The following is a 10,082-nucleotide window of genomic DNA, read 5'->3' as shown; positions in this document are numbered from 1 at the left end:
TTTATTTCAGGGGTGCAAGCCATGTGAAGGTAACATATGTCTAACTAACTATTAACTAGCATTTGAGTAGCTTAATACACATAAACACTAGTAGACATGATAGTTTGATTAGTAGGAGGGAACAATTTTTTGTCTTTGATATGGACTCGATGAAATTGAATTATTAGAGAGCTTCTAATGAGAATTAGTTGGAATTTACTTTGTTGATATTATCAATTGAATTTGATTCCTTTTTGTATTATAGACAATGTTTTGATTGAGTAAATTGTCTACTTTGGTTCTTAATAAGAGTTAGTGTAAAAAGACTTCTTAGCTTCCTTAATTATGGGGAATTAAAATATTTTAGACTAAGATAGATTCATATAATTTGCTATTTTTAGTATGAAATAGATTTTATATTGAATATTTACAAACATAAAATTTGGTGACTTGGCTAAGCCAAAATGCATCAACTCTTAGCTAGGTGCTTAAATGCAACCCTAATGACTTGGTCATTTTTCCTAAGTGCTCTAAGTTGTTTTACATTTTTAAACATAATATCTATTGGAAATTTATATTCCTTCTTTATGAAAACCTTGTTCTTAATAGTCAAAATGATTTTTAGAACAATGGCCCTTACTACTTTCTAAAGCTTTAGACTCCTCATCTAGGGATCCTTTATCAACCAAACAAAGCTATGTGCATCGTAATGGTATTATTTAGCCCAACAAGATGGGTCCGTTCTCTCACTCTTTCCCACAATCCCCTTGAACCCAAATAGTGCCAAAAAAGTGATGGGTGACTATCTCACTATGTACAATACAGAGGAGCCATCAATCATTGATTTTCATGAATTTGGAAATCTTAATCTTAGTAGGTATCTTTTTAGCACCTACTTTCCATAGCATTAAGTTCAAAACTTTTTGTCACCTTTCAAGTTCTTCGTAGTTTTCTTCTCGAAGTGTCAACAACGGTGTAAGGGTAACATGTCTTCAACGCTTCTTTGATGTGGGCAACCACATGTCCTTTCTCTTGTATAAGTCCTATTTCTTGCTTGTTTTTCATGTTGATTTTCCCCTTGTATTGATGATAGAGAACAACATATCTTCTAGAACAACCTTTGTGTCTAGCAACCACCTTGCCTTCTTGATTCAGAGGAGTGCAATCAAGCACTCCCATTTTGGATTGTTTGGGGAATATCTAATAGAGAAATTATTTGTGTGTAGGGGACAAGTGTTGAAGTTCTAAGACAATAGCTGAAAATGACAAGATGCCCTAAATTGACAGTTGTTGGTGCAAAAATTAGGGTTTCAGATAGCAACAGAAAGTAATCCATGGTTAAGACTCCTTAAACTAGCCCCAAAAGCACATCCGTGCTATTTTATTATTAATAAATGGCTTGTTTTTTATAGTAGATTACATCTCAAATACTCTATAAATAGGAGTATATTTATAGAGTATTTATTTATTTTAGCTAGCTATCATTCATCCCTCTGATGCCCACTACTGGCCTCACTCCTTTGGGATGACATTGCCAGTTTGTGGAGTTTTGTTGAAGTACTATCCTATTGTCCAAAACTATTACAGTGCCAGGTGACCTGATTATCGGACTTGTTACGAGCTATCCTACTGCTATTCCTAGTATACAGTTGTTGCTTGGTTGGTTTGGGACACTCTTGAGCTGTTGCATGCCTATTTAATTGTTGCCTAGTCAATTCATGGTCTACCTACTACCTCTAGCACTCTCAACATTTGCAATTACTGCATCAGCTTGGAGCTATTGTACGTGTTTGCTGTTGAGACACGTTGCCCTACTAGTCGCTTGCTTGTTGGAGGACATATGGCTATTGACGTCATCAAACACCCATTCAACAATTTGTAGGATGAATATATATATTATTCTCAATGCAACAAACAAACTATGTAGGGTGAATATTAAACATTAAACTCTCGTGTCTTGAGGACCAGGGCAAAGAGTATAAGTTGAAGAGTGTGTTATACTTTAACAGATCCCGAAACGCAGCAAAAAATCTCTAGAGATGTAATGCAACAGTAAACACAACTCAATAAGTTTAGATCAATGTCTGATGGAGCAGTTGAGGCTAAAAACAGTGAACATAACAGTGGTTGATGAGCTGATAGCCTGGCAATGATGCAAATGAGTAAAATTTAGCAGATCAGGTGATGTGGCAGATAGGCATCGATGCAACTAGTTCGTGATCAATTCTACAATAAAACTAGTGTTTTGTATTTATTACATAAGGGACTCTTAAATTCTTGTATTAAAAAAATAAAATTACAAAAAGGGATTTATAAATTATGGTAAAAAACACAGAAGGGTCAAAAAAATATCAGAAAAAAGGTCACATAGGGATATATTAAACATGCCATGAACGCACGTGATATATAGGATTTGTATAGAGTGACCCCCTTGAGGGTAGAAGGGGGGTATTTTCCTCTTCCAAGCTCAAAGCTTCAATGGATAAGAGAAGTAGAGAAAATTTTCCATCATTAGGAGGTCTTCCTTCTTGCTTTCTTTATGAAGGAGAGGGGATGTATTTATAGGCATGAGGGGGAGCATGCAGTCAACTCATTCTTTTGGCTACTTGTCGAGAGCCAATTGAGATTTATTAAAAATGCATTTTGATTACCTACATGTTGGATGGTGGCATGGGGATGATTATTTTATGATTTCTCTCTCTCTAGCGTAAGAAACATCATGAATTTTCACCTATTTTTTAAAAGACGTATTTTTTTCTTCAAAATGCCTCATTTGGTGGTTTTTGGCCAAGTTACCTCATGAGTTATCTAGTTTATAAAGTCATGCCATACTCTTTGATACTTAACTTACTCAATATCATGCTGTACTGATAAATGCTTTTGTGATTGGTCTTGAGGTTATAAAATCAATGTGATCTTTGATGCATTAAATAGAATTAGGAATGCTAAATCAAATATAATGCGGAAAAATTTATGATCAAGCCATCATAATATTATTTACGAGGCATCTTTGCTTTTTGTTGGATGGGAACATTGACGCCTCTTCTTATGTTAGATTGCAGAATTAATTTAATGCAAGACTTGATATTAAGAAAATTATGTGCAGTCACTTATGTGACAACTCAACGAGTAATTTTTTAAAATACCTCAAGCCTGAATTCATTTCTTGATACGAAGCATTGTGGCAAGAATATTACAAAATCTATCCCATCTAAAAGCATTTGGATGTATTACGTATGTAAATATTTCGATGACTTGCATATGAAATTGGATCCCAAAGCCAAAAAATGTGTATCTGTTTGATATTATCTTGAGAAAAAGGGATATAGATGTTATAACCATGTTAGATGTAAGCTGAGAGTTAGGGAGGATGTTGTTTTTGGTGAAATGAGTAGTTGGTACACTAATGTGTATAATGCAGTTGGGATTGATGAGCATAAGAGTGTGGCTATGCAGAAAATAGGTCAACAATCACTTTTTTGAGTGGACCACAAGAGTCTTCTAGTCATGGTTCTATTGATAGACCTTGGAGTGGTAGATTGAGGTCACAGATTACTCCACCAAGTGTATCACAAATATCAAGAACAAGTAAAGATAAAATTAGGGACTCACCTATTGTGACATATGTATAATTAGGTTTCTCTCATGTTGATGTTGATCTAGATGCCTTTGAGTAGAGCTTGGATGAGGAGTTTGGAATTCTATCTATTAAAACACTTGGTGTGTGGAAGACACAAGAGGATACTAAAGCACTTGGTAGTAATCCAAGTTCACAAAGGTCAAGTAGAGTGAGAGAGCCAACACATTGATTGGTGTATGATAGCTATGTAGCTCATCACCATGCATACATGGCTAAGGTTGTGCAAGATATGGAACCCACTTGCTTTGAGGATATAGTGAGTAATGAGTATTGGATTCATGCTATAAATGAAAAAATTGCTACACTTATGGATAATGACACATGGGAATTAGTGCCCTTACTTGAAGGCAAGAAAGTTACAAGAGGCTATAAATGGGTTGACAAGGTCAATGGATCTATTGAGTCTATAGGGCACAATTGATTGCCAAAGGGTATATGTAGAGTGGCTAAAATAGCCACTATAAGGATTGTAATAGCAATGGATGCATCAAAGGTTGGATCATGTATTAGATTGATGTTAAGAATGTGTTCTTGTAGAGGGAGTGAAAAGAGGAAGTTTATGTGGAGCAGCCACCTAGTTATGTGAATGAGAATCATCCAAATTATGTATGCAGTTTTTTAAGGCCTTATATGGACTGAAGCAAGCACATAGGGCATGGCATGATAGGATTGCAGAGTACCTTGTCAACATTGGATTTTCTACAGCACAAGCTAATCACTCACTCTACATATATGAGAGATGCAAGTATTTTAGTCATTACTATATATGTGGATGAGTTTATCATTGTGGGTGATATTGAGACATAGATTGATAATGTGAAGGGTCATATCAAGGCTGAATTTGAGATGAAGGATTTGGAAAAGCTATGCTATTTTCTTGACATAGAGATAATCAGGACTCTAAAGGGTATGTGGCTATCATAGAGATAGTGTGCAGTATATATGTTAAAGAAGAAATGTATGATTGATTGCAAGCCTATCTCTATACTTTTGGATGTAAATGATAAGATTAGTGCACATGAGGGTGACTTGATTGAGAATGTCACTATGTATCAAAAGATTGTGGAAAGTCTTATCTATTCGATAATTACTAGACAAGCAGACCTATACACAGTTGGTTTGGAGAGTCGGTTTTTGCAGCTTCCATGAAAATCACATTTGGATGTAGTATGGCGTATATTGTGCTATGTCAAGTCCACATTGGACTATGCCTTATTCTATGGTGCAAGTGTACCATTAGACTTGCATGGTTACACAAATGCAGATTCAGCTAGTAGTATCTTAGATAGGAGATCTACTAGTGGTTTTATGTTTTCCTTTGACAATGGCGCTCTTAGAGTAACAAGAAACAACCAATAGTTGCCTTGTCTAATATAGAGGTAGAGTACACAGGTGTTACAACTGAAACATGTGAGGTATCTTGGTTACAAAATATATTTGATGATTTGGAGATGTAGATAGATAAGAAGGTTATCATCTACTGTGATAGCCTTAGTAGCATTCAATTGGCTAGGAACCTAGTGTATCATGTGCCAACCAAACACATAGAGATCCATTACCATTTTGGGACAAAAGGTTGAGCTCGAGCATGTATACTCAATGTATTTTGTCTTAGTTTGTCCTTGATACTATCTCTTAATCTTTTGGGAGCACTAGATGGTTTTGGATACATTTGGTACTCTTGAAACCCTTTTAGTACCATTTGGTACTCCTTGGAACTCTCTCTAGTTGATCTCCTTATTGCTACAAAATGTGGCTCTTTTTGGTATATTTTGGTATTTCTTGTACTCTTTGGTACATTTGGTCATGTTTGATACATTTGGTTCTCTTTGGTGCATTAGGTTTAGGGGCTACATTTAGTACTGTGGGATTATTGAACCTTTGGCAGAACTAGTGCTTTATTGCTTCTTAATCGTTCTGAGCACTTGGTTATTTTGGATATATTTGTTACTCTTCAAACCCTTTTAGTACCATTTGGTGCTTTATTACATCATCATTTTGGAGCACTTGGTTGTTTTGGATATATTTGGTACTCTTGGAACCCTTTTAGTACCATTTGGTACTTCTTGGTACTCTCTTTGGTTGTTTTCATCACTAAAAGACTTGTTTGTACTATCTCATTCTCTTTTTGAGATATTTTGTGGTTCTTGTACTCTTTGGTATATTTTAAGCTCTTTGGTACTTGAAGCATGGTAGAACTTGGTACATTCTTTTTGAACCTTTGGTGCAATTGGTGCTTTTTGGTGGTTTTGGGAATCTTTGGTGGTATTTGAACCTTTGATATAATTGGTGCATTTTGTTACTTCCTCTTAATCTTTTTATAGCATTTTGTATTTTAGCCTTGAATGCACGTAACATACAGGATATATATATATATATATATATATATATAACTAGGTGATCCATCATTAATGTATGCATATGTTGAGCTTACAATCTCAATACAGAGCTTGGTAAGATAGTGAGATAGAGCTTCACTATGTGTTCAATCCAATATAACCCTCTCTATTTCTACGTGACTTTTAGATCTCTCTTGGGATGAAGCATCATTAAGCTTGTATCAACCCTCACTTTATGGGGGAGGAACTTGGCAAGATGGTTTCCCCTCTCCTTTTGAGATACCTTTCCCCCTCTCATAATGAATTGTCTATGAGATAGAGCTTGAAAGCATGCATTGAAGCTTGTATTAACCCTCTCTTCTTTATATGAATTTTTTATGTGTCTTTAAGATAGAGCTTGAGGACACAAACTTGTATCAACCCACTCTCCTTGGGGGATGAGCTTAGAAAGATAAATACTTATTTTCTCCTCTATCTTTGAGATATCTTTGTTGAGATAGTTATTTAGCACATGCTAAAGACTATATCAATCATCTCTTCTCTATATGACTTTGATAAGTCATTTGGATAGAGCTTGAGCACATACTCAAGAATGTTTTAATAATCTCTTTCTTTAGATGGAGGTTGGTAAGATAGTGAGAAAGTGCTTGCATCAACCCTCTCTCTCTATCTCTCTATGTGATTGTGAGATCTCTTTGGGATATAGCTTAAGCATATGCTCTAGCCTATATCAACTCTCTCTTCATGGGTCAGGAAGATTGCATGATTGTTTCTTTGATCTCTTCATTTAAACCATGGAAATGAGGTTTTTCCTCTCCTATTGCGATGTCTATGAGATACAACTTAAGTGCATGCTCAAATTTGTATCGACACTTTCTATTTGATATGACTTTCTAGTATATCTTTCAAATAGAGTTTTAAGAATGTGGTCAAACTTGTATCAATCCTCTCTTTTTGGGGGAAAAGCCTAGCAAGATAGAGGTGCTTTGAGATAGAACTCAAGTACATGCTAAGCTATGTATCAACCTTCTCATATTTTGATATGAATTTAATGTATCTTTGAGATTGAGATTGAGCATGTGCTTAAACTTGTAGTAACCCTCTATTTCACTAAGGGTGAGGAGCTTGGAAAGAAAGTGAGATAAAAAAGCTTGTATCAATCCTCTCCTTTATTATGTCACTTTAAGATGTCTTTGTGATAGCACTTGAGCTTGTATCAACCCTTCCTTTATGAGGGAAGGAGCTACTCAATAGTTTTTCACTCTCCCTTTGAGGGAAAGCTTGTATCAACCCTCTCTCTCTCTCTCTCTCTCTCTCTCTCTCTCTCTCTCTCTCTCTCTCTCTCTCTCTCTCTCTCTCTCTCTCTCTCTCTCTCTCTCTCTCTCTCTCTCTCTCTCTCTCTCTCTCTCTCTCTCTCTTTGTGTGTGTGTGTGTGTGTGTGTGTGTGAGTTTGGGATCTCTTGGGATAGAGCTTGAAGCTTGTCTCAGCCCTACTTTTCTAAGGGAGGAAAGTGGTGTGATTGTTTTCCCTCCCCCTTCATTAAGACCATGGCAAGGTAGTTTCTCCTTTTCATGAATTGCATGTGTGGGGGGACTTTCTTGAGTTGCTGTGCCAAACACACACCATACACATAAGAGGAAGCTCACTCAAGAATATAAAAAGAGAGATAAATGCCAAAATGTTTTCTTCTTCTTCTTTCATACATAATACAATGTTCATAGAGTATAGATAATATACAATATAAAAGAAAATGGTCTATTAAGTTCAATAGGGCATAACTAACTATACTACTCAATTGGCAATATACCTATACTAGTTATAGGTAGTACAACAAATCAAATATAATAAATGATAAGTTAGTGACCATGTAAGAGTCATAATAATGACCATTGACATGCTAAGTGTAGACATGCGAACCATTTAACTAGGAGGTCCATCATCAATGTATGCATATGTTGAGCTTGCCATCTCAACACTCCTCCCCCATTTAGATGTTTATGAGATAGAGCTTGAGTATATGCTTAAGCTTGTATTAACACTCTCTATTTGATATAAATTTTCGAAATTTCTTTTAAATAGAGATTGACAACATCATCTCGACCCTCTCATTTTGGGGGAGGAGATTGACATGATAAATTTCTAGTCTCTCCTCTATCTTTGAGATGCTTTGAGATAGAGCTTGAGCACATGCTCATGCCTGTATCAACACTCTCATATTTTGATATGAGTTTGAGGTGTCTTAGGGATAAATTTTGAGAATGTGCTCAAGCTTGTATTAACCATCTATTTTAGTAGGGACCAAGGATCTTGGAAAGAAAGTGAGATGATAGAGCTTGGGCATATGGTTCGTCAATCCTCTCCTTTATTATGTCACTGTAAGATGTCTTTGGGATGGAGCTTCAACTTGTATTAAACCTCTCTTTATGGAGAAGAAGCTAGTAAATATGGTTTCCTACTCTCTATTTGAGGGCATGTTAAGATAGTTTCTCCTCTCTCATTGAGATGGCTATGAGACCTTGCTTGAGCATATGCTCAAGCTTGTATCAACACTATCTATTTAACATGACTTTTTGATATGCCTTTGAGATAGAGCTTAAGAGCATACTCAAGCTTGTATCAACTCTCTCTTTACAAGAAAGGACCTTAGCAATATAGATCTATGGTTTCTCCTTTGTCTTTGAGATGCCTTTTAGGTAGAGCCTAAGCATGTATACAAGGTTATATCAACTATCTCTTTTTGGCAAGATGTTTGAGATAGCTTTGGAAAAGAGCTTTAGCATGTAGTCTAATTTGTATCCTCTCTTTAATTTGACTTTAAGGTGTCTTTGGGACAAAGCTTCAGCACATGCCCAAGTCTATATAAACTCTCTCTTCTTTTTTAGAAGGGATCTTAGCAAGATAGTAAAAACCAAACTTGAACATGTGGTAAATCTTGTATTAACCCAATCTTTCGTTTGTGTGAATTTGGAATCTCTTTGGGAGAGAGGCTCCAGCATGTGCTCAAGAAACCCTCTCTTGGAGGAGAAATTTGTCAAAATAGATTTATAGTTTCTCCTCTATCTTTGAGGTGTCTTTGACATAGATCTTGAGCACGTGGCCAAGCTCTACCTCCTTAAGTCTTGGAAAAAAGGAGAGAGTTGCTATAAGATTGAGCACATGGAAAATTTATTTCTCAAAGAGATCTTAAATAGAGAGGGTTGATATAAAGTTAAGGACATATCTCTAAGCCTTAGTACATAGCATAGGGTTGCCCATGTATAAGGGCAAGCTTAGCCATGACAAAGAGATTTCTATGAGAGGGTTGCTCTAAGCTTGAGCACATGGCTAGGGTCTAGTTCCTTAAGGCTTAGACTAGAGACAGAGAGGCTTGATATAAGCTCATGGATATACATCTAATCTTGAGCACATAGCTCAATTAGTCATTTTAGCCACATGTCATTGTTTATGTTTCATGTGTTAGTTAAGAGATGCCAACGACATGTGCACTTAACTTATGAGAATATTATATTTGAGTACTTAAAGGCACTTATATGACACTATTTATATCACTTTTAACAATGATGATACATTTAGACTTCATATCATGATAAAGAGACAACATAAATTTTAAAGTATACATGCATACTCTTAGGATTTGATTTACACCTGAGTGGACTCTTGTGTTTGTGGGAAGGGCGCATTTGTATGGTGTGTTGTTTGCCTAGTATGAGCTATATGTTGGGATCCAACTTGAAGCATCATGAGAATCATGGAAGATGTGGTATATCTTATATAAGTAGCCTTATTGAACTTTTGGGGGATTTAGTGTTATGCTTAACATTATGTTCTATTTGAGTTTCTCTTCGCAAAATTGAAAATAGTTGAAGCTTTCTTGCCTATTCGGGACAAGCTAACATTATGTATTATTTGAGTTTCTCTTTGTGAGATTATCTTGTTTTTATTTGAGTTTGACTTCATTGAGGTATTTTTATATTGGGGAAGTTACTACATGTATGCTCTCTACGTCACATCCGTTCAAGGCCTATTTATATATATCCTTATCTATTAATTTTTCATGAATAAAGCATAACCCTTTTCTATCAATTTGTAAATAACCCCTTTATATTGCACCCTTTTGTTTGTA

Source organism: Lygodium microphyllum, chromosome 9 (assembly GCF_053477565.2).
Source record: "Lygodium microphyllum isolate KBCC chromosome 9, Lygodium_microphyllum_v1.1.10, whole genome shotgun sequence".
In the NCBI taxonomy this organism is placed as follows: Eukaryota; Viridiplantae; Streptophyta; class Polypodiopsida; order Schizaeales; family Lygodiaceae; genus Lygodium; species Lygodium microphyllum.
The sequence above is the reverse complement of the archived record's forward strand: the minus strand, read 5'-3'. Positions refer to the sequence as shown.